The 26,117-nt window shown below is 43.4% G+C and overlaps 1 protein-coding gene across 2 annotated transcripts in view; it reads left to right on the top strand.

The window, feature by feature from the left end:
- The window catches only part of UST (uronyl 2-sulfotransferase), a 351,032-nt gene that overhangs the window by 230,104 nt on the left and 94,811 nt on the right, over window positions 1–26,117 (top strand). The gene's annotated exons all lie outside the window — the stretch shown is intronic.

Raw genomic sequence — 26,117 nt, 5'->3', positions numbered from 1 at the left:
ATTCCCACCTCTGATAAGTGGTTCAAGCACAACAGGGTCCTCCAACTTGAAGGCCAGTGTTCTCCCTACCACAGCACACAGAACCATACCATTGCAGGATACATCGGGACCCTCAGCTCCACAGGGATGGTAGTTTGGGCCATAGTCACAGTTTCCACAAGGCGGAAGTGTTAACAAAAATGGAGGGCAGAGTCATGCATCCTTCCTCCAGAGCCGAAGTACCAGGTACATGTCTCATCCCTCTGTGGCCTGTATTGACAACAGCTTGATAATTAGCGGAGAGCCCTGTGCTGAGGAGGCTCAAATCCTTGTTTCTGTGTCTGGGAGGGCCCTGTGTGTCACCCACACCCATCCTGGGCTCTAAGAAAACACAGGTTGCCGGCCACCAGCAGAACAAGGAGGAAGTGTTGCGGGGCGGGGGGGGAGGTCAATGGAAATCTATTCCCACTGCTGGAAATGAGCACAGAGCCCATGCCCACTGCTGACAGGCCACGCGCCAGCCTCGCAGCAAAAGTCACACTACCAGCACAGTGCCAAAACTCTATTTCCTCATTTTGTTTTAGAAAATGATAATGAAAGTATGTGTGTGGAGAGTGGGAGCATTTGGGGATGATATCACCTCAGTGTCAATTTCACATCTTAAAATCCATGATTGGAGTTGAGAAAGGTGAGATACAGTGAAGTTAAAGGTTGCATCCAGGGTTATACACTAGTTAGTAGATGATCCAAGACCGGAACCCAAGACTTTTCACTCCCTGTTCAGTGTTGTTTAACAGCATAATGCTTCAATAAGATAATTTGATAGTATATTTTAAAAGTGGCTTTAACTATTTGTTGGCAACCCCGGTGGTGTAGTGGTTAAGTGTTACGGCTTTTAACCAAAAGGTTGGCAGTTCGAATCCACCAGGCACTCCTTGGAAACTCTGTGGGGCAGTTCTACTCTGTCCTATAGGGTCGCTCTGAGTCAGAATCGACTCGACAGCAACTGGTTTGGTATTTGGTTTTTTTACTATTTGTAGTTTTTGAGGGCAAACATCCTAATCATTTTCTTTAAGTACCTGCTATGATATGGCTGTGTATTTTTTATTCAGTGATAGGTGTGAATTCAGAGTATAGAACAGCTTACTAGAGAAATAATGTCTTCTCACGTCATCTTTATAGTTTGTACTGGATTTTGATTAACACACTTACATGTTCTCTTAAAAACATTCCATTAAATGGAGCACATTCCATTTGATCAAAATATTTTTTCAAAGTTTCTGCTTCAATCTTGGTACTAAGAAAGCTAGAACCAAATTATAGCAGAAAATGCTGGAGAACCAAAGATATGGAAATGAGTTTTATGAGTCTTGCTCTTCAAATATTAATGTAGGCATTGAGGGGAATTCTCTAGGTTTTTCTACTCTGTCAAGCATTTTTGGCAAGCCTATAAATCATTCTATATAGCACAGTCTTCACACATTCGCAAAAACAAAAAGTCATAATCATTAGAGAGAGAGGTTATAAACATGGGAGGAAAATATCATGGTGGTTGATTTTTTAAAAGCCCGTAAAATGTTGAAAGCTGGTAGTGGGGGCAAGTCTTACAGTTTTGAAGAGCTGGTAGCTTTATGAAGTGATTCGCGGGATGCCAGGGACATTTCCCCACCTGGAATTTTACCCTAAGGGATTCAGTTGTTGTTTTTAGCTACCCTCTAGTTGGCCCCTATAGGGTGGCTATGAGTCAAAAGCAACTCGACGGCACAGGTTTAGTTTTTTCAGTTGGCCCCTGACTCATGGTGACCCCATGCACAATGAGATTGAACCTCTGTGAACCATAGGATTTTCATTGGCTGATTTTTTGGAAGTAGATCACCAGGCCTTTCTTCCTAGTCCATCTTAGTCTGGAGACTCCAGTGAAATCTGTTCAGTAACATATCAACGCATAAGCCTCCACTGACAGATGAGTGGTGGCTACACATGAGTTGCATTGGTTGGGATCGAACCCAGGTCTCTTGCATGGAAGGCAAGAGTTCTACCACTGAACCACCACTGCACCCCTAGGAGATTATTATGGGCCCTCTTCCTAAATGTGAGCACTGGGTCCCTGGGAGGGGTCTATGTTAGAGGAGGTCATCCAGTCATTTCTTAACAAGGCCCCAGGGGCAAGGGAAAGCCCTGGGCTCCTGAAAGCAGCAGAGAGAGAGAAATTGGGGAGCAGGAAAGGATGAGAAGAGGTCCCAAGGGGAGATGTGACTCCTTCATGATCTGGCCCCAGCCTGACCCGGTTAGAAGGCAGTTTTTCTTGTTCAAAGGATAGTTTGTTTATTTGGAAGAAGACAGTCCATTGCTGTTTTTTAATAGCTGAAACTTATTATTCCAACTCCTGGTCCCATTAGACCCTTGAAAATAAAATCGCCCCGTTTCTGAGCCTGTCCTTGTTTTGGCAAGCCTGGGTGGTCAGTTGTCTGACTAAAAGAGGGTGGTTGTTTGTGTCTCGGTGGGGTGTAGGGCAGCTGTGAGGAGACCACTTGTCCCTCAGTGAGGCCCTGCCTGGGAGCGAGGGCCTGGGCAGGGGTGCCACCAAGGCAGGGCAGGGTGTCATGGCCCATGAGGAGGCAGGCAGACAGGCCACTCCCCTCCTCTCCCGGTACTCTGCAGGTACCCAGAGTCCTGGAGCTGACCTGAAATGAGGGTGCTGATTTGCCCACATTATTTCAGACACCAGTGCTCTGGAGCTACTTGCTTTATCCAGTTGCCAAAAACCAGGCGGTTCTTCTCCTGGCCCAGAGCCTTGCAGAGCTGCTTAGCATACAGCTGAGGGAGGGCCAGGCCTGCCTCTGAGCTAGCTCAGGGGGCTGAAATAATCTCATCTGGGATGCCAGGTGGTTTGGAAGAAAATGGAAACGGCTAAAGGGATTGCAGGGTTTGCAGGGTCCCTGGAGATCATGAGGAAGCTTCCCTTTTACAGGTGCGGAAACAGGGCGGGTCTCGGGGTGGGTTAAGCGCCCGGCAGGAGGTAGTAGCCAGGCCTCGGGACCGCCCATCTCCGCCCCTGCCCAGTGCTTCTTGACCATTCATTTTCTTCCTGAGTGGTGAAGGGAGAAAAGGACTGGGGCCACGTGCCATGCTATCTGTGCAGAATCACTTTGTGTGGCATCATCTTTACATCTTTACAAAGACGTAGATGTCATAACAGCTCTTTCTTGTAGCCATCCCCCCTATTTTCTGGAAACAAGTAGGTTTCCTAAAAGTTCCTATTTCTTGAAAACCACTCTTCATTCCCATTTACCAGAAGATAATTTTAAAATAAATGCTTGCTCAAATGGATACAAGATCCACTGGTAGCTGCTGCACCGAGAGAAAGCAATCCTCTTGGGCTCCTTCTTGCCTCTCAGAGGAGGAACTTGGTTCCCTATGCAGAGGCATCAGCCTCCCTCCTTTCTCGGTTTTACAGTCAGAAGACGGGGCAAATCTGAACCCAGGCTCAGGCAGACACGGCCCAGCCCGTGACGCTTTCCAGCTGGAGCGCAGCCTCATTTCTTTCCAGAGCAGGGAACTACCTGGCACACAGGCGTAGTTAATGAGAGAATGAATGGCTCTAATGAAAAGCAACTGCTGTCATTTTTAAGTGAGGGGGAGCATCTTGTCCCTGCTGCAGCCTCTGCGTTTCCACTCACCGAGCTTGCCTGAGAATGGGCTTCTGCTGCCATTAACACTCTGTCAGCTCACATGTGTGCGTCAGGCTCGCCGGCTGTCTAAAATCTGACCTCAGAAAGTTGGGTGCCGAAACATCCTGCACAGATGGCACTTAGCACTGTCAAACTCCAGGAAAATGTCAGGTTGGGCTACTTCCCAACCGTTATTGAAACCTTACAACGCGATCCTCCATTTGAAGAGCAGGGGGAAAAAAAAGGAAGACATTTTCCCCGGAAGAAAACTGCCTCTGTGGTTGTTTTTGTTCGGTTTGGCTATAAAGTATGGAAAGTAATGCATGCTTAAAAGAAAAGATGTGTAATTTATAGCTTCTTAATTCATCAAGAATTCAGTGAATCATGTTTGCCCAGTTGGATTCTAGAGAAGCCTGAAAATTGGCCAGAATCAGCGATGGTTGTCAGAAAGCTATGCATTTTAATCTGCTCGAAAATTTTGGACTCTGAGAATCCTTCAGCTTTGAAAGTGTGCATCTGAAAGATTCATGTGTGGAAATTTCCACTGTGTCCCAGCCCAGCTGAGACTGCTCTGTGAATGAAACCTCCGGCTCTGCCTAAGTTCCGAAGGCATATATTTTCTTAAAGAAAGAGTAAGGGATTTCCATTGTCTGCTTTTTAAGTATTTCAGTAAATATCTGTTTTCCAAGTCTTTGAAAGTATGCCAGTTGCCATCAAGTTGATTCCGACTTCATGCCGAACCCAAGCGTGTCAGAGTAGAACTGGGCTCCATAGGATTTTCAGTGGCTGGCTTTTCAGAAGTAGATCACCAGGCCTTTCTTCTGAGGCATCTTTGAGTTCACTTGACCCTCCTATCTTTCTGCTGGCAGCCAAGTGCATTAACCGTTTATACCAGCCAGGGACTCCTTTGAAAGTATAGTAAGAAAGTAATGCTCTTTGCCTCCAACTAATTCAAATCTGGCTTATAATTTGCAGGCTGAGGTAGTGGCCTAGGACATGGCATACTCCTGTTGTGTTCTCAGCTGCCCGAGCTGAGTGATTCGGCCAGTGATTTAGCCTCTGTGAACCCTACTTCCCTAATCTGTACAGTGGGACCATATTACCTACATTGCCTGTATCACAGGCTTGTCAGGAGAATCAAATGAACATTCTACACACAAGGGCTTTGAAAGATAAAGATCTCCACAGCACAGGATGGTATTCATTAATCACGATTGATTCATCACCTCTTGGCTCTGTCAAGGGCTCCACCTGACCTGAAGAGACCATTTTTCCTACAGACGTGGAACTTCTCTGCTCTGAGGAGGAAGCAGAGGCTGCTGTTTCCATGCAGCTCAGATCGGGCTGGACTGTGCCCTGACCCTTCAGGCCCCCCTCTCTGAGATCCCAGATTGCCTCACTGGACCCTGCCTCTGGGAATTCGTTTCTAAGGCAACAGCCTCTCTTTGTGTTCCCAACAGCTGGAGAAGTGTTTTGATCCAAGCCTGCTGGCACACATTTGTCCCGTGTTTATTTACTTGGAAACCTGAGCTAATGTAGGCACTGGGCTATAAAATAGCGCACACTCTCACCCTTCACAGGAGAGGGAGGGCAGGTCTGCCCGGGCAGAGGCCAAAGGAGACCCTCCCTTAGAGGGGTGTCTTTGAATTTGTGTGCCCTGAGGAGTGTCTGAAGCAAGGGTCCCAAGTGTTTTTAGGACCAAAGGCCACTCCTAGGGTTTAGCAATACCTACAGTTATCCCTGGAAGCTTTGGGTAAAGACGATGGGAATATGAGGAAGCAAGGGAAGAGGAGAAAAAAGAGAGAAAGGAGGGGTAGAGGAAATAATAAAGGGAGTTTAGAGAAAAGAGGAGGCCTTGGGTGGTACAAATGGATAACACTCTTGGCTGCTAACTGAAAGGTTGGAGGTTTGAATCCCCCCACAAGTGCCTCAGAAGAATGGCCTGGTGATCCACTTCTGAAACATCAGCCATTGAAAACCCTGTGGAGCACAGTTCTCCTCTGACACGCGTGGGGTCAGTGTGAGTCAGAATCGACTTGACAGAAACTGGCTTGATTTTTTTTGTTTGTTTGAAGAAAATAAGAATGAGAGACCGGCAAGTTTGCGGCCTTGTGAGAACAGAATGCAGCCTCCCCACACTGAGATGTCACCAGATGACAGCCGTGTGTGTGGCATGTCACAGGTTAGAGTGTTTCCCCTGACAACAATCCTGGGAGCAGATATTAGCACCCACTCCTCAACCCCTTTTATACACCAGGAAAGGAGTCATCAGAGAGGAGGCTTCGTGGTCAAGATCAAACCATGAATAAGGGGGAGTTGTACTAGGCTATGCTGTTTGCAAGGAACTGAGATTCACTCAGGTGACCTCAGGTAATGGGCCAGGGGAGGGAGAAGGAAGTGAAAGGTGAGAATAATGATAAGCGTGTAGTAATGAGGACAAGAGGACCACAAATGCACAGCAAAGACCAAGAAAGGCCACGCAGAGCCAGGCCACAGGGGAAGAACAGAAGCCACAGCACAGCCAAACTCATGGTTTGGAAACTAGAAGTTGTTCAGAATTGGAGCCCGTTCTTGCAGCCAGGTTATGTTGGTGCCCTGGACTACCCGGGGGTTCTTAGTCCCCTATTCTAGGGTTCCACCTTTGACACAACTGACTCATTTGCTCTCCCCCTTCACTCTGTCTCTGGCCAGCAACATGTCCTGGACTTTCTCTATAGGTCACATTCAGACTCCATAAACAGACTCTAATTCATCTCTGTCCTCCACATCCTAGGTCATGCTTGGCTGCCATTGAGACAAGTGTCCTCCCTGTGGGCAGTTAGCTGTGGTCAGGGGGGGTAGGGCAATGGATGGGACAGGACACAGCCATTTATGCAGAAAGTGCCTTTGTCATTTCCTATTGCTTCTGTGACAAATGACCACACCCTCACTGGCTTAAACAACACGGTGTCGTTATGTTACAGTTCCAGAGGTCACAAGTCCGACATGGGTCTCACCGGGCTAAAGTCAAGGTGCTGGCATGGCTGTGCTCCTTTCCAGAGGCTCTGGGGGAAGTTCTGTTGTTTCCTTGCTCACTCAGGGTGTTGACAGAATCCCATTCCTTGTGGTTGTAGGACTGAGATCCTACAACCACGGTTTCCTGCTGGTGATCAACTGAAGGCTGTTCCCAGCTTCTGTAGGCGGCTGCGTTCCCTGGCTTGGGACCCCTTCCTCCACCTCAAAGCCAGCAGTGGCAGGGCCAAGTTCCTCTCACACTAAAATTGCTTCTCCTTCTCATCTCATTAACCCAGCCAGGAAATGTTCTCTGATTTTAAGGACTCATAGGATTGGGCCCACCTGGACAATCCAGGATCGTCTCCCCATCTCAAGGTCTGTAACCTCAATTATATCTGCAAAGTCCCTTTTGCCATATAAGGTAACATGTTCATAGGTTACAGGGATTAGGATGTTAACACATCCGGGGACCCTTATTCTGTCTACTGCTGTGCCACCAAGGACTGTTTCCACAGCAGGGGACTGAGGTCAAGAACCCCTGTGAAGGGGAAGTAGGCATACAGGCATCCTGAGGCTTGGCCTGTACCACCCACAGGTGGGGAACCCACACCTGGTTTCTACCAGTCTACTCTGCCCAGCAGAGGCACCAAGCATGGCTTTCCTTTCCCTGGTCTGCAGAACCAAGGGGCCAGCCATACACTTTGTTTTTTCTCCTTCTACTAATGACTCATCTTCATCCATCTATCCATTCATTCAGTGATTCATTCATTCAATAAATATTGATTTAATACTTTCTGTGTGATGGCTGGAGTCCCTGGGTGGTGCAAACAGTTAACACACTCAGCTGCTAAACCAAAGGTTCCCCCTTTAGGTCTACTCAGAGGTGCCTTGGAAGAAAGGCTTGGTGATCTGCTTCTGAAAAATCAGCCATTGAAAACCCTATGGAGCACAGTTGTACTCTTGACACATAGGGTCACTATGATTCAGAGTCTACTTGACTTACAGCTGGGTTTAGTTAATGCTCAGGAGGAAGAAGTGTTTCAGGTGAAGTAACACTTTAGAAAATGTGCAAACGCCTCAGAGCCCAAGGCTTACTCTGTGGTGAGCAGCCCAGGATGGCTGGAGCAGAGGGGTTAGGGAGGTGAGGAGCACTGGGACCGTGAGGCAGTTATCCAGCTGTCCCCATGGAGAGGAAGCCAAGCTGCTTCGATAGGCTGCCAAGTCAGGTTTGCCTGACCTGCACTCTGGATTTAAGGCCCCATCAGGAGCATCAGCCACAAGGGCTGCCAGAGCCCAGCCAGGTACATCCCGCCGGCCACCTGTCAGCTCAGCTCTTGGGCTCCAGCCTCCCGCTCCCTCACTACCAGTCAGCAGAACCCACTGCAGCTGCCTCTGCCGCCACTGGGGCTCAGCTCCCTGCCACCCCTGGGACATGTGGCCACACTTATGAAAACCGTGGGTTTCAGTCTGGCTGCTCACGGGAGTCACCAGGGAGGTTTAAAAAATACCGATGCCTGGGCCTCACACCCAAGATGCTGCCTTCATTGGTTGGGGATGCAGCTAGGGCTTTGGGAATTTTTTTAAAGCCCCTTAAAAAGGAGGTTGAGAACAACACAGCAATTCTGGGTTGTACTAGCAGGAGCCGTTTTCACCAGACACACCCCCTGAATTCCAGAGAGAAGCTTACCTTCTCCATCCTCTGCCCATTTGGAAAAAGCTGTGTTTGCCTTCCCCTCAAAAAGTTTCTGTTGGCTAGGCTGTTAGTTCATTAAAGAAGGTTGATGGTATAGGGCAAGACTTTTTTACAGTGAAACCTGTGAGAGCCGGCACTGGACGGGACTGCCTTGCTTTTCCGGGTCTTGCAAATTTTCCGCCTTTGACAGGATGCAATCTTAACACTTTACTATCGGTCGTTTTAGTGGAAAATATTTGAGTTTTCCTTCTCTGACAGGTTGCTGCTTTAAACAGTTTCTGGCTTTGGCAGGTTTTACTGTATTTACAAATAACTGTATATGTCTTAAGCCCCACCTTCTTCTAAATTGAAGTGGATAATATTTATTATACAGAAACCAAAGAGTATATTATAACTCTACATTTAAGACCTCACTTTAGGAACCCATGCTTTACACAATAAAACAGAGAGTGAGCAATTTTGAATAAAGTATTTTAACACGAGGACATCTATTTAAGTAGACAGTGCGTTTATAATCCGTTGAGGGCTCCTCAAAGAGACATTGTCGCTCTTTAAATGCAGGACAACGCATACAAATACATATAAATGCTAAGTAAAAAGACATGGGTGACTAGAACCACACTTTCAATGCAGACAGGAAATGCTCTTTGTTAAAAAATGTCCTTTCAAGGCAGTCAAGGAGCTTGGTGTTCAAAGAAGCCATGGAGTGAGGATTTATATATAGTGAAAACCTACCAGTCCCATTTATCTGTGTTAAAATTTTGAATTTCATATCCTATGCTTGTTTTTTCAGAAGCTGGCACACCTCTGCAATTGTCCTCAATTTGCTTTGCCATTTGTAATATTTTTTCGCTGCCCAGCTGTTTTACATAAACTCTCCAAAGACTGACTGACCTCCAAATGTGTTCTTAAAAATATTTTGCAAAGTCTGAAGACAGACAGGAAGTAAGTGTAAAACATCTAAGAGATTTATTGGAATCTCAGCTTGAAGTCTGATTGCAAGTATTTATGAAAATGTCAATATTAACATGAAATAGCTGGCAGTTTTTCTAATAATGTAAATTGAATTAGCGTGTAATTGGAAGAATGCTTGCTTCGCTCAGGGTCTCCCGAAACAAGTCTCAGCATCTGTTAGCTGCAGCAGCCTTGCCCTCTAATGGCTGGAAATTGAAGGACAAGACTAAATACTTTTGACTAGGAGGAGTATGGAAAGTAAGAGGCAGGGCTGACCATTTGTCACCGTATGGAGGGCCTCTTCCCAAAGCATAGGGCATGGTGTAGATGTTAGTGAGTGTATTTCTCAAAGGAGGTGGTTAGATGGGGGCTGAGGAACAGGGAGCCATGAGCGTGCTGAGTGCCTTGGAGCTTGAGGGCTGTATTCAATAGGAACACTTATGCTGTTATTGTTATTAGCTGCCATCAGGTTGGCCCCCAACTGATAGCAACCCCATCCACAACAGAAAGAAATGCTGCTTGGTCCCGCAGCATCCCCGTGATTGGTTACTGATTGGACCATTGTGATACATAGGGTTTTCACTGACTAATTTTCAGAAGTAGATCACCAGGCCCTCCTTCCTAGTCTGTCTGAGTCTGGAAGAGCTGCTAAAACCTGTTTCAGCATCATGGCAACACACAAGCTCCGAGTGACAGACGAATGATGGCTGCACGTGAGGTGCATTGGCTGGGAATCAAACCCAGGTCTCCCTTATGGAAGGCAAGATTTTACCACTGAACCACCACTGCCCCTATGGAACATGTATAATAGATGCCCATGGACTGCCAAAAGAAAGAACAAATCTGTTTTTGAAGTACAGCCAGAATGCTCCTTAGAAGCATGTCAGTGCTGTCAAGGGTGCATAAAGATGGACATGTCCATATATTTCTGATGTCATGATTCTGGGATAGCAGTCCATATTGCTAACTGCTCAATTTATGGGTGCCTTTCACATTGTAGTATAAGTGAATGATTTCACCAGATTTGTTAAGGACACAGCCTATGCAGCTGTATGTGACTACCTTGAGGGAATGTCTAGAAAGAAAATTTATAATATTTATAAAAAATCATAAATATTTTGTGTCTTCTAACGCTGCAACTCCGCATCTAGTAATCTATCCTTAGAAAATAATCAGAAATTGGTCAAAGATTTATGTAAAAGAAACTTCATTGTGTTATTTGTAACAGTTTTTTTTCAAACTTACATTTCAATAATAGTTATTTTTGTGTGATAATAAAAATTATTAAATTATAGCATACTCATATAAAAGATATTATGTAACAAGGAGAAAGCACTTATGCTTGACAATTGATCTGGGAGTGTTAGTTTGAGAAAAAAAAAGAAAACCATATATACCTATATAAAAATTCCTAATTTTGCTCTAAAAATATAGTGGAGGGAAATAGTCTAAAATATTAACAATAGTATCTCTGAGTGGGGATCATCCCATAAGAGGACATAAACAGTTTTCTTGTTCTATTTTATTACATAATATTTCATCTGTATGCTGAGCAAATAATCGGAGAAGCTGGACTGTATGAAGAACTCGGCATCAGGATTGGAGGTAGACATGTTAACAACCTGCCATATGCAGATGACACAAACTTGCTTGCTGAAAGTGAAGAGGACTTGAAGCACTTACCGATGAAGATCAAAGACCACAGCCTTTGGTACGGGTTACACCTCAATGTAAAGAAAACAAAAATCCTCACAACTGGACAAATAAGCAACATCATGATCAATGCTGAAAAGATTGATGTTGTCAAGGATTTCGTTTTACTTGTATCCACAAGCAACGCCCATGGAAGCAACGGTCAAGAAATCAAATGACAGGAACTCTGCTTGCAAAAGACTTCTTTAAAATTTAAAAAGCAAAGATATCACTTTAAGGACTAAGGTGCACCTAACCCAAGCCGTGGTGTTTTCAGTTGCCTCATATGCTTGTGAAAGCTGGACAATGAATAAGGAAGACCAAAGAAGAATGGATGCCTTTGAATTATGGTGTTGGCGAAGAATATTGAATATACCATGGATTGCCAGGAGAATGAACCAATCTGTCTTGGAAGAAGTACAGCCAGAATGCTCCTTAGAAGCAAGGATGGCGAGATTTCGTCTTGCATAGTTTGGACACGTTATCAGGGGGGATCAGTCCCTGGAGAAGGACATCATGCTTGGTAAAGTAGAGAGTCAGCAAAAAAGAGGAAGAGCTTCAATGGGACAGACTGATACTGTGGCTGCAACAGTGGGCTCAAGCGTAACAATGATTGTGAGGATAGCACAGGAACGGGTAGTGTTTCGTTCTGTTGTATATAGGGTCACTATGAATTGGAACCGACTCAGTGGTACCTAACAACAACACAACAACAACATTCCTTGGTATTGAAGTTGCATAATTTAACGATTTCTCTATTAATGGACATTTAGGTTACTTCCAGTCTTTTACTATTACATGCAATACTACAATGAATAGCCTTACTCATATATTATTTCTATTGCTGTTAGTTGCCACTGAGTCAGCTCTGATTCATGGCGACCTATTATTTTTGTAATTAGGATAAATACCTCAAAGTGGAATTGCTGGGTCAAAGGGCATGCGTTTCGGCAATTCTGATAGATATTGCCAAATTGTCCCTCATGGAGGCTGCTCTAGTTTATACTTCCATCTTTAAGTTAGTGTCTTTTCCCCTAGTCTTTCCCCTGCAGTGTTTTCAAAAATCTTTACCAGTCTGATGGGACCCTAGTGGCGCAATGGTTAAGAGCTTGGCTGCTAAGCAAAAGGTCGGCAGTTTGGATCCTCTGGCCACTCCTTGGAAACCTAGTAGGGCCAGTTCTGCCCTGTCCTTTAGGGTTGCTATGAGTTGGAATCAATCGAGGGCAGTGGGTTTTTGGTTTTTTACCAGATTGATAGATGAGAAATGATGTCTCCATGAGATTTTAAGTTGCCTTTGTCTCTTTATGAATGAAGTTGAGCATCTTTTCATATGCTTAAGAGCCATTTGTATTTCCCCTTCTCATCATATCCTTGCCCATTTTGCTAACATTTTTATTTGTAAAATCTCTTTAGAAAATTATGAGAATTAACCCATTACTTGTGATCTGAATTGCAATTTTTTTTCCTGGCTTGTAATCTCTTTTAACTTTCTTTCGTTTCCATGCATAATTTTTTAAAAAATTTTCTTTGTGGTCAAATTCATCAACCTTTTTCTTTATCATAGCTTTTTAAGTTTTGTATTACACGTAGAAAAACCTTCTTCATTCTGTGACTGTGAAAACATTCTCCATGGTGTTTTCCAAGTTTTTTATTTTTCTTATTATTTAACTTCAGTGACCCAATTATTTTCTCCTTTGAATTTTTTGTTGATACCATGTGATTTCACTGATGGAAAGCCTGCTGATTAAAGGAACAATTCAGAATTTTTGTTATGATTTATGGATTTTGATACCCCTTATCTGGGATCCCATATGTCCCAGTGGATGCTGGACATAGTAAATCCTACCAACATGAGTCAATGACAAAATCGTTTTTTTTCTTTTAATTTTTAAAAAATTTAATTTCTTGAAAATTTGGAAAACATGAAGGCTCCTGGCAATGACTGTACATACATTTTATCTAGTCTCCTTCTTCTTAGTCTTTTTATTATTTTTCATGAAACTTTTCAAAACATGGTACAATACATTCTTCCTTATTGCAAAAGCAGTACTTACAACCCAAATAAATACAGTCAAGGGATTTTTTATCTCAGGAAAATTATCACTACAATGCATTCTTCATTACTGCAAAAGCAGTACTTACAGCCCAAATAAATAAAACTAAAGGAATTTGAATCTCAGAAAAATGACTACTGTGTATTCTTCATAATAACAAAAACAGTTCTAACAGTTAAGAAGCAGAAACAGCTGCCCTGGAATATTGCAGACCTGCTCACAGCAGTGCACTCACTCCATGTGCTACACATGGAAGCAATGAGTGGGCCCTAAGATTGAACGCAGGGTAAGAATAACTTACAGGAGTTCAAGCTTCTTGGAAAGTACCACTGCAATGCATTATTCCTTATTGCAAAGGCATTACTTACTGTTCAGAAGCTAGAAAAGCAGTCCTGAAAGGTTGCAGCACAGAGAGTCAGAGCAGAGCAGGGAGCTGGTAACACTGGAAACCATGAATGGCATCAGGGAGAAAATGGCCACTATAAATGAAGACTGGGAACAGCTTATTCTCGAGATAAGTACATTCTTACAAGAACATAGTGGCTGGGAAACATAGTGAGGAGGCTTACCTCACAAAAATAAAGGCAAACCTGTCAAAAGTTTACAAAGTTCATGCACCCAGGAAACATCCCCTAACACAATGCTCCTTCTACACAATGATGAGGCTTCGACTCAGGGTTCTTGAGTTTCACGCATTTCAAAAGCCTCCAAACTTGAGGATAAACACACTAGAATGGAACTACCACCTCCACAAAGAACTCAAGAGACATAACAAGTGGTTGGGATGCTGTATGTCCCAGGAGTCAACAAAGGGTTAAATTAAAATTGTTGATCCATCTGAAATTTATCCTAGTGTCGTATGTAACATGTCAGCCCAAGTATCTTTTTTTTCCCAAGATGGTTACAAAACAACATTTATGAAATAATTTATTTTTGCCCCAGTAATCTAAAGTGTCATCTTTATCGTATAATAAATTCTTGCTTTGTTTATGCGCAAGAGCACATTCATTATTCATACACACTTACACACACAATTACATAATATACATTTTATTATCTAGTAGGAACAATCTCTGCTCATTATTCTTCTTTCTCCCCAATCGTCCTAGCTCTGTCTTTGTTAATTTTCCCGTAAAACAAAACAAAAAACCCGTTGCCATCAAATCGTTTCTGACTCATAGGACAGAGTAGAACTGCCCCACAGGGTTTCCAAGGGGCAGCTGATGGATTTGAACTGCCGAGCTTTTGGTTAACAGCCTGAACTCTTAACCACTGCACCACCAGGGCCCAAATTTTCCCATAGGAATTTTAAAATCAGTCTGTTCAGTCCCCCGCACCTACTCTACCGCCCCTAGCCCTGCCAGAAAATAACCAGAAAGCCCTTTTGTTATTTTCATTAAGTTTTAATTTAGGGAGAATTGACATCTTCATGCTGAGGCTTATTATTTGAGAATTTATTTTGCCTTTCCATTTGTTCAAGTCTTGTATCCCTCAGTAATGTTTTAAAGTTTTTTTCTCCTTTATATCTTGCACAGTTCTTGTTAAGTGTATTTCTAGGTATTTTTATCTTTTTTATTGTTGCTATTGTTGCATATTATTATTACTGTTATTAATTTCTGAATATTATTTTTAACTCAGGCATCTTACTGAATTCTCTTACTGTTTGTAAATAGATTTTCAGGAGATTCTTTTCAGTTTTCCATGTACAATTGTATCCATAGCTAACATGATCATTTTAATTCCTTCCCTGTCTCGATTTTTATAACTCTTATCCAGATGATTTTGCTAGTATCTCCAGGACAGTATTAAATATAATGGTGACAAGAATTGGCTTGTTGTAGAAGCCAGATAATTGAAGTAAAAATTAAATGACCAATTGTCAACTTTTGTTTCTCTCTCTATTAGAGTTTAATGTTCAGGACCCAGACTTTTTGAAATTTCATTTCAGGGAGAATATAAGCAGCATAATTCTCAATATCTAATTACAGAAAAACTTATGGAAAAAGGCGAAGAATATTTCCTTAATCCCCTCCTCACCCATTTGTAATTTAGATATCATTTATGATAACCCACAAGCTCAACAGCGGCTACATTCGCCAACAGCTTGTTTCACCAGATCTGTGAAAGACATAATGCTAGTGGCAGATTCAATGCTGGTGTCCTTTCTTGAGGTCTCTGGGCTGGGCGTTATCTTGTTTTTATTCCCATGAGTATGGTTTTCCTGGCAGCCAGTTCCTCAGTGAACACATTTAATAAATTGTAATAAACGAGGAATAGATTCATTGTTCACAATTTTGTAATGCAAAGAAAGATAAAAAACAGCTGGAGGCTGAAGGTAGCGCTAGTATACATTTTCCTTTGGTTTTAATTAGGAGAGCAAATGTAAAATCAAATTGTTCACAAGTCATGATCGTCTTTGACTATTTCTGGCCCACATCCGACACTGAGATGCCACACATTCCCCCAACTTCTGTTGTGAAGCCTGCTTTGATTTCCTGTGCGGCTGCTACAAAGGGACCTGACAGGCATTGGAAGTGAACTTGAGCACACCTGACGTGAGAAAGGTGAGGTATCTTGGACGAGGACCCTGTTCTTTCAGATGTTTCCAGTTTATCCATGTAAACACAAACATGGAAGCAGATGAGCCAAGACTCTTGAGGAGAATGCTGACTGTGGGCAAGTGGTTAGGTGATCTTGCTCTTTGAAGCCCTGTACTTGAGAAACTCTGTGGAAGAACTTCAAAGTGACTCCCCACTTCCTGTCATCATCACTGTAGCCCTGTGTGGGCAGCAAGCTTGATGGGTAATGGAGACTCTTGATTTTCCCTTCCTTTTGGAAGCTAAGGTGAAGCGAGGGAATCAACTCCCTCCTTTGAATTATTTGGACTTAATATGTATCTGAAACTTTAACTTTGTCATTTCCAGCCACTCCCCTCATTCAGTTAAATCATTAGTGTCACAAATTACTCTATGCTTTTTACCTTTATGTGCCAACCCCATGTGTTAAGGACTGACTGATTATTGATTTATTTTGAATAACAGGTTCTGTTTCTTACCCTTCACAAATTGGCTCCTCCTGTCTCAGAATATTTATTTCCTTCCATGCATTCTCCAGCCCCAGCATCTCCTCTGGGGGCCCACATTCAGCCTTCCCTGAGCATCCTATAAGAATGCTTCGTAGTCTGTTTCATACATCTTGCCCATTCTATTTTTGTTCAGTCTGATCCCTTGAGTTATTTAAAACATTTGAATGAAACACATACATCATCAACATACCATTATCTCAATAAAGAAAAGTTCTTTGTTCAGTCCAATCTGCACTGAAACCCTTTTTTATTTTTCCTTTAGAAAGTCTCTTAGATTTTCTCACACTCTCTCCATTGCTACTGCCAACACCACAGTCTTTAATTTTTCAACTCTGCAGCAGCCTCCTAACTGATCTCGCTGGATTCCAGTCACTCTCCCCCCTCTCACCTCCATAGCTCTGCCAGGTTAGCTTTCCAAAAGCCGCACTTCCCATCATGTGATTTAATTCTTTGCTCAAGAAGCTTGGTGACTCCTGCCTACCACGATGAATTCAAAAGTCCTTTTCCTGGCTTTCCTGGCTCTTAATAACCTGGATCAAGCCAGTCAGCCTTGATTGATTACTTTCCCAATAAATGCTAATCTAACCAAGCTTTTCACATCCTCTTTCCAGAACAGGCTCATTCCCATTTCCATTATTTTCCTTATGCTGCTACCGTAATGTGGAAGTCTTCTTCTCTTGTCTGTCTCCATTGGTGGTTCCGTGGTAGAATTCTCACCTTCCATGCAGGAGACCTGGGTTCAGTTCCCTGCCAGTGCATCTCATGTGCAGCCACCACTCAGCTGTTAGTGGAGGCTTGTGTGTTGCTATGATACTGAACAGGTTTTAACAGACCTTCCAGGCTAAGACGGACTAGGAAGAAAGGCCTGGCATATCCTTCTGAAAATCAGCCAATGAAAACCCTATGGATCACAACAGTCTGATCTGCAATTGATCATGGGGATGGAGCAGGCCCAGGCAGCATTTCCTTCTGTTGTACATGGGGTCATTATGAGTCGGGGACCGACTAGATGAGAGCCAGCAAAACATCCATACCCTATCCATTCTTCAAACCTATCTCCAGTCTCTCTTGATTCCAACCCTTGGGGCAGTGTCTCCCTTTTCTAGAATTCCATTTGCTCCGATACTCTGCCTCAGCTCTTAACTCTTACTCTTGGTTAGTGTTGGAGAGCTCTCACTGTGTTCCAGGCACTGTTTAGCACTTGAATACTTAATTTAATCCTTACAGCAATCCTATGAGAAAGGTACTATTATAATCTTATTTTAGAGAAGAGAAGCCTGAGGGTCAGAGAGGTTAAGTAACTTGCCCAGAGTTAAGTAATACCCATTAAGGGATGGAGCTAGGATTCAAACTCCCATGTTCCTAACCACTATACTGAACTGCCCCCTTTTGTCCTATGGGACTCTATAATTGTTTCCTCTGTCATTTCTCAGCCTGACTGTTAGTTCGTGAAGGGTATGGACCCTGTCTTGCCTGCTTTGTGTATGTCCCTATGCCTCCCTGGTGCTCATCATATTTGTTGTTAATTGCCAAATCATTTCCGACTCATGGCAACCCTTTGTATAACAGAAAAAAATGTTGCCCAATCCCGTGTCATCTTCATGGTCATTGGTATGTTTGAGTCCATTGTTGTAGCTGTTGTGTCAGTCCATCTCACTGAGGGGTTGCCTTGTTTTTGCTCACCCTCTTCATGATGTCCTTTTCTAACAATTGGTCTTTCCTGATGATGTGTCTAAAGTAAGCAAGCCGTAAGTCTCACCATCCTTGCTTCAAGTAGCATTCCGGTTGCATTGTATTTCTTCTAAGACTGATTTGTTTGTTCTGGCAAGCCACGGTATATTCAATCTTCTTTGCCAACACCATAGTTCAAAGGCATCAATTCTTCTTGGGTCTTCCTTATTCATTGTCCAGCTTTTGCATGCATATGAGGCTTTTGAAAAGACCATGGCTTGGGTCTTCGTTCTCAAAGTGACATCTTGGCTTTTTTAAACACTTTAAATAGATCTTTTGCAGCAGATTTGCCCAATGCAATACATCGTTTGATGTCTTGACTGCTGCTTACATTGATGCTCATCACAAATAGAATTGTTGTCTGGTGTCGTCGAATTGATTTCAACTCATAGCGACTGCATATGAGTGAGTAGAACTGCCCCATATGGTTTTCTAGGCTGTAATCTTTACGGGAGCAGATCGCCCGGTCTTTTCTCCTGCAGAGCGGCTAGGTGGATTCGAACCACCAAACTTTACGTGAGCAGCTGAGCGCTTAACTGTTGTGCCACCAGGACTCCTATTAATTAGCTACATACAGGCAGGGAACTTATCTGTCTTTATCCACCACCATTTCTTTAGCACCTGAAAAATCAGGGCTTGACACAAAAGTGCTCAAAAATTTGTTGAATAAATGACTAGATGAATGTTTAATTGATTCAATGTTTAAAAAATATTCGATCATGTCAATGCATCTTTCTCATGTTTTTCCATTCATATAAATTTGCATATCTGAATTTGATGTGCAAGTATCCAAATTGCCTCCAGGCCACCACTGATGATTAAGCTGGACTTCTTCTAGACTATAAAATAGATGCCTGATTGTTCTCAGCCATGTTAGTTGTTCCCTTTAAGGATATTAAAAGCACTGCCCATTGCATGGAGCTCTGATGGCTTAGTGGTTAAGAGCTCGGTCAGCAGTTTGAATCCACCAGCTGCTCCTTGGAAACCCTATGGGGCAGTTCTACTCTGTCCGATAGGGTCACTATAAGTTGAAATCGACTCAGGGTCTCAGAGTTTATCTCTCTGTTAGAGCTGGTGAAATTAAGTTATTAATAATAAACTAATCTTTTCTTATTACGAGCAAAAAGAGACCCTTCGATTTGGTTTAGCAGCCTTGACAAATAGTACTTTTGAACCTGAAGTCCATTAGCGCTTTTTAGATACTAGTCATTAAGAGTAAATAAAATGGTATTAATCCAACAAATCTTCAAAGTTTCATTTTCAAAAATGTTTCTTTTCCATAGGAGAGCTCTTCTAAACTGAGGGAAGGCATTATTTATTTCATGCTCTATGCTGGAAGACCACTCTTCATCCAGCGTTGGTTTTAATGTTTTAGATAAAAGATACTTCTCTAATTCTCTCTAAATGTTGTTAGTGAATATCAGATTTCCGCAAAGCACAATCTGTATTTCATTTATTTGCAAAGCCACGTTCAGCATTGAGAATTTTAAGATGCAGTCAAAATAAATGATTTCACATTAAGGGGTGAATTAACACCAAGTTTTCAAAGGGCTTTTTCTTTTGAGAAATTCAAAGCCCCTCATGAAGTCTACAGTCCTGCAAAAAATGCTGTTCTCTGAAGTAGCCTTATTAGTCCCATTTTGCAAATGACAAAGCTGTGGTGAAAAAGCAATTAAATATCTTTACCAACATCTATTGAAATGGAGTCATACTGGGTAGGCCCTTAACTTTTGAGCAGATCATCATGAGGAAATTGGAAGAGGAGGTTACAAACAAAGCAGAAACTGAAAATGATCAGCAAGCAAGTAGCCAAATGAAAAAATAGGATTTGTCATCAGGGTCCTTTTAACATAGGGTCCCGGGGGGTTAAGGAAAGAAAAAAGCAGGCCTTACTTAGTCACAGGACTTCAAGGCAGAAATGAAAGTTAGAGGTTATCTCGTCTCAACTGCGTATTTGAGTAGTTAGGACTGGAGCATGAGGAATGGAAACTTCACACGGAGTTAACCCTCATTATGTTGTTGGGGGCAGTGGTGGTTCAGTGATAGAATTATTGCCTTCCATGTGGATCCTGGGTTCGATTCCTGGCCAAGGCACCTCGTGTGTAGCCACCACCTGTCTGTCAGTGGAGGCTTGTGTGTGGTTCTGATGCTAAACAGGTTTCAGCAGAGCTTCTAGACTCAGATGGACCAGGCCTGGCAATTGACTTCCAAAAATCAGTCAGTGAAGACCCTATGGATCACAATAGTCCAATCCACAACCGATCGTGGGGATGATGCAGGACCAGGCAGCATTTCATTCCATTGTGCGTGGCATCACCATGTGCTGGGGGCCAACTCAATGGCAGCTAACAATAATGGTGCTGTTGACTACAAAGGCAAAGCCAAATCAAATGTGTATCAGAGAAAATGAATTAGGAAATAGAATATCAGAAATAAATTTGTAAATTATAGGAGGTCTGAAGAGTGTACATCAAGTCCTAAGACAACTATAAAGCCCAGAAGTGAGGAATGTTTTCTAAACTTTTCCAATATGTTGCTCACTAATTCACTTACTGAGACAGCCGAGTTCAATATTATACCTGTTGATCAAAAAAGGACACAGTCACCACAGGTGGTCCCCAGTTCCCTCCCCACACACACGACAGGGACTGATTTTTGAGGTTTCTTTTTTTTTAGCTAAGCCCCTTCTTCCACGTCCTTTTCTTTAAATATAAATAAGCCTGGTAGGCCTGGCATTTTGTTACCAACACCTTATAATGAACCTACCCATCTACAAGTGGTTGTGTTCATCACATGCATAGCTTGGAATATTTGTATTCTGACATTGTCTGTTTAATGGTTTTTTTCTTTGAACAAATGCTGAGCATCTACTGTGTACCCAGTGTTCTGCCAGCTACTGAGAATGCAGTAATGAAAACACAGACGTGGTTCCGTTCCTCCCAGAGTGTATGGTCTAAACATGCAATTGAGAGAGACGATCTGAGCTTCAGGAACTGTGTATCTGTAGACTAAGAGTGCCAGGTACTTGAAGAATCTCATATGGATGGAGTAGAAAGCAAAGAGAACAGGGGTGTAATACAAAGCTGGAGAAGTGGGCAGGGGCTAGATCATGGAAGGCCTTAAAAGATATCTTAAGTATTTGGGGCTTCATGCTAAGGAAAATGAAGAGTCATAAGACAGATTGAATTGTGGTTGAAGGTGACATAATAGGATTTGCATTTGAAAACTTACTGCAAGGGGTAGTGTTTTTATTTTGGTTTGGAATAGGGTTGTCATGGTAGAGAAGACCTAGAGGAATGGATAGATTAAGGAAGATCTATGACATGGAACAGTTAACTTTCTGAGTGATTGGGTGTGGGGGCTAAAGGAGAAGGGGAAGATAAGGATGATTCCAGGTTTCTGGTTGGAGCAACTAGATGGATGGTATGCCTGATGGTGGGAAGGAAGGGACAGAGAGGCAGAAATGATAAGTTCAGCTTTGGTTAAGCTGAGTTTCAGTGCCTGAAATACAGATGAATGGAGATGTCCTATAGGCAGAAGAGAGGGCTGGGCTGGATGCATGAAATTGTAAGTTGTCAGTACTTATCTACTAAAATATGTGATAACTTATCTACTAAAATATGTGCCCCATGAGGGTAGAGACTATGCCTGTGCCTGGAACGGAGTTGGTGTTCAGCAATTATTTGGTGAGTGTTGTTGAATTGAAGCCATGAGGTATGTATAAAGGATGAAGATAAAAGAGCCTATAGGTCATCCATTTTTAAGCACTCATTGAAGAGGAGTTGGAGGTGAAGGTAACTTGAGCAGGAGTCCGAAGAAGAGGACGACACGGAGATGTGGTGTCACAGAACCAGAGGAAAAAGGTTTTGAAAAGGGAGGATTGTTCATCATTGTTGGAAGCTTCCAGGAGGGGCAAGCAAAATAAGACTTTTAGAAAGCAGCCATTGAATTTAACTACATGGTAAGAGCAAGTGATCTTGGCAAGAGCAGTGTTCGTTCAGTGATAAAGTAAGAAGCCAGATGGATGTGGGCATGGGCAAGAGGGACATGGGAAAATGGAGATCATGATGGGGCTGCGTTGTCCTGGTAGGGCATGCAGAGGCATGCCCGGGTAGGTAGGCCTAGTCTTCCTGAAGAGGATATTCTCTCAGGATCACTTATCAAGGGAAGAGAGACCTCCTCAGAAACTAAGGGCTAAGGGAATCCCACATTACTCTTTCCCAAAAAAATAAATATTTCTTGAGCTTTTACTATTACCCAGTCCAGAGTGATTTGCACACTTAATTCCTCTAAGAAGCTGATGCCAACAGAAGACTGGACATGTAAGAGATTTATTGGGAGGAAAAAGGGGAGGGGGAAGACTCATCAGACCCGATGCAGGTCAGACCCCCTTGAAGAAGAGGAGGAAGGAGGAAGTGGGTAGGCAGAGTCTCTGTCTACAGTGCAGTTCTAAGAAAGTTTCAGCCAGGCCAGCAGGGAGTTCTCCAGCGAAAGGCACGTGTCAGAGGAATCCTGCATCAGGCGGGAGGGGCTCTGCGTTAGTCTCGTTAGTCATTAGCCAGGAAAGCAGCCCTTGGGGATTGTGGCTTCGGCATGAGTGAGGCGATAGATTCAGAGCAGAGCAGCTGGGACCATTGGCCATTTCCTCCCCCGGCAGGGAGAGGTGTTCATGGCTGCCACATATACGTTATCTCATTTAATCTCTACAGCATCGCTCTAAGATAGATCGTATTACTGTGCCCATTTTGCAGATAAGACACTAAGGATTAGAGAGGTGAAGCACCAGGGCTTTATGTGTGAGCTTCAGCGAAGGGTTTGGGAGGTTGTGTCAGTGATGCTTCCTGGAGGATGTAACATGAGTTGAGTCTTACAGGATAAGTAACTTGCCTTACAACTAGTAAATAGCAGAAGCTGGATTTCAACCTGTGGTGTGCTGGCACTGGCTCAAACTGACTCTGAGCCAACTGTTAAATATTCAGAAATTGTGCCAGCTAGTTGATATCAAATGGTAGCTTGAATTTGGCCATGGGTGAAGTATTTACACCACGGAAATTGGCACATGCTACAAATCAGAACTTGGTTTTGCCCCACCCCGACCCCACCACCCGGAGAGCTGGTTGTTTGACTCCAGAGCTGCCCTCTCACCTCTGTGCTGCATGCAGTTAGCTTTATGATGCCTGATGAATTTCTGATACAAAAAAATTCCTAAAGGCACACCCTACCCCCTCTGAATTCTTATAGCAGGGGGTGTCATGTTCTGTATCTTTGCATTGCAGCCTGTCTCCCTACTTAGTTTTTCAAGGACAATGAGAATGAGAACTTGTCTTACATCTCCTTATACTTCCAGAGCCTGGTGGAGCAGTGGTTAAGTGCTCAGCTGCTAACGGAAAGGTCGGTGGTTCGAACCCACCAGCTGTTCCTCAAGAGAAAGACGTGGCAGTCAGCTACCATAAAGATTACAGCCTTGGAAACCCTATGGGGAAGTTTTACTCTGTCTTATAGGGTCGCTCTGAGTCGGAATCGACTATGAGTTGGTTTGGTTTTGCATACCACATTATTGATGATTAGGGATGATATAATGTAAAAGGTTGTGCTTGATATAGTTGTATCTGTTACCACTTACATTAATTCCTGAATCATGCATTTACAAAGGCAGACACTACTGGAAAAAAAATTGTTTTTTGTTTCAATTTCAAAATGACCTTTTAAGACAACTGTAACATCCGTTATAGCCCAGTGATGGGGCTGATGTATTTTCTGTCTACTCCCACCCACAAACCAGGAGAGAGATTAATTACCTGCCTCCCTGGCCCCTTGCAGTTTTTGTGGAAGTGTTTAAGCTCCCAGCTCTGCCCTCTCAGCCTGGGAAGTAAAATACGCACGCTGCCTGGAAGCAGGGGCGTACATAGGAGCTTTCAGAGCGCTGGACGCTTCTCTCACTGCGTCTGGCTCTCCAGTGCCTGAGAACTCAGCAGCTGGAAAGAGCAATTTAAGAAGGGTTAGGACGAAAGGAAGCTGCTCAGGGACTGCAGCCTCTGTAGGAAGTGGTGTGTCTATGTGGTGCCGAGATGTCAGGAGACTCGGGACTTAGGGTCACTTCAAACTTTGTAATCTGTGAGCTACTGAAAATACTTCTAGTGCACATGAACAAGCTGTGGAGGAAGCTTACATACACCACGGAGCTGGCTTCCAGATGAAAAAGCAGGTCTGTAATGAAAGCAACCCTCACCCTCAAGACAAGCTCTTGGAAATGTTTTGACATTGCAAGTAAATCTGCAAGTCATCATTCCCCTCTGCACAGCTTACACAAATCTTTTTTTCTTAGGAAATTATTTTAAAAATACTTTTTGAATACCTATAATGTGCCAGGTACTGCTCTAGGCACCTGGGAAATATCAGCAAATAGAACAAAATTTCCTACTGTCATGGAGCTTACTTTGTAGTTCCATCCCTTCCTTCATTCCTCTTCAAGTTCTTGATCGTGTGTGTGTGTGTGTGTGTGTGTGTGTGTGTGTGTGTGTGTGTATTCATGCAGCCTAACAGGCACTGTGCATCTGCTCTGCGCCTAGTGCAGTGGTTCGAGCTGGGGCTGCAGAAGCAAGATACAGACCCTGCCCTGAAGGAATTCAGTCTAATGGGAGAAACAGACACATAGACCTAGAGTTCTAGCACCAGGGCTTTATGTGTGAGTGTCAGCGAAGGGTTTGGAAGGTTGTGTCAGTGATGCTTCCTGGAGGACGTAACGTGAGTTGAGTCTTACAGGATAAGTAGAAGTTAGCCAGGCAGAGAGGGCATAACTTGAAACAGCTTCATGGTACCAGTTGCCATTGAGTAAATTCCAACTCTTGGCAACCCCACGTGTGTCAGAGTAGAACTGTGCTCCTTAAGGTTTTCAGTGGCTGATTTTTCAGAAGTCAATCACCAGGCCTTTCTTTCAAGATGTCTCTGGGTGGACTCAAAGAGCCAACCATTGTGTTAGAAGCCAAGTGCATTAACCATTTGCACCACCTAGGGACACTTGATGTATAGAAGGAGCTAAAAGCAGCAAAGATTTCTGGGGTATAAAGTGTGAGGCAGGAAGTAGCAAGAAATGGAAGATGAGATTGGATCCCTAGGCAGGGCCTGCATGATGTGGCGATTCCCTGATCTATCATTTAAAAACGACAATAACAACATCTACGTACTCCCTTAGATCTGTCTTCCTGCTGGTGTTCTTCTCGGGAAGCCAGGAGGGAAGCCAGGTGAGAAGGCTTCCCTGATCTCTAACCTGAAGCTTGTAGACAACTGCATGGTGACCTGTGTACCTGCCCCAGCTCCCTATCCCATCCAATCCATCCTGAACTCACCCCTACCCATCCCACATCACCATTTCTCCTTGACCTCTTTCCATTTCGGAGTCTACCTTTTCCGAAGAGATTTCTGCCTGTTCTTGAGGATGCAATTCCTTTGCCTCTCCTTATGATCATCACCTTCTGTTTCCAGTGAAACAGCTGATAACGTGAGTAGCCGCAGAGTCCCACACTCCTTCCCACCCACATTCCAAAGCCCCTTTACCAACAATGAGTGAACCTAAGCGATGAGCTTTATAGGTGCATCTGTGCCTTCTGGCACAGCCTCCTGGAAATGTGAGAACTTCATCAGTCCTCCATCAGCCAGTAAAAAAGGGAGATAATGGATGTTCAAAGGCATTGAAAAGAAAAGAAGCTATAATTCATAGTGTTTTTGTTGTTATCAGTTGAGGGCCTTAGACCTCTGAGGAAACTATTTCTGATTGTATGAGAACTTCATGAAAGTGGAATTCTTTGACCTCAGTAAGTGCCTCCAAAATAAAAACCTTGGTTAAAAAGTTTAAAGGTTCAAAAGGAACTAGGATGGTGAAGGGAGGGAAGAACTTAGAGGGAACTATTGAGAGGGCAGAAATTTGGAGGCTTCCTCGTTAAACGAGGTGACTAAGCCACAGCAGAAATCCAGGTCCTGAGTCTATGATTCTCACAAACTGCATTAGCATGTTACCAACACTTAGAGATTGATTTGAGGGAAGGCTAAGGCATTAAAGAACAAGAGTAACCCATGAGACTGTTACCAAAATAAAGGGAAAACAAACGGGATTGGCCTTTATCCCTGTTCGGGGAACTAAAATCAACTTCAATTACATTAACAGAAGCAGCTGTTTTACCAACAAACACAGAAGGAGATAATGTGTGGCCCCGTCTCTGTCACGTGTGCCCCCATCTCTGTCACGTGTCCCCATCTCTGTCACGTGT

The sequence above is a fragment of the Trichechus manatus genome, unplaced genomic scaffold, assembly GCF_000243295.1.
Source record: "Trichechus manatus latirostris isolate Lorelei unplaced genomic scaffold, TriManLat1.0 scaffold00002, whole genome shotgun sequence".
NCBI lineage: Eukaryota > Metazoa > Chordata > Mammalia > Sirenia > Trichechidae > Trichechus > Trichechus manatus.
The sequence above is the reverse complement of the archived record's forward strand: the minus strand, read 5'-3'. Positions and strand labels throughout refer to the sequence as shown.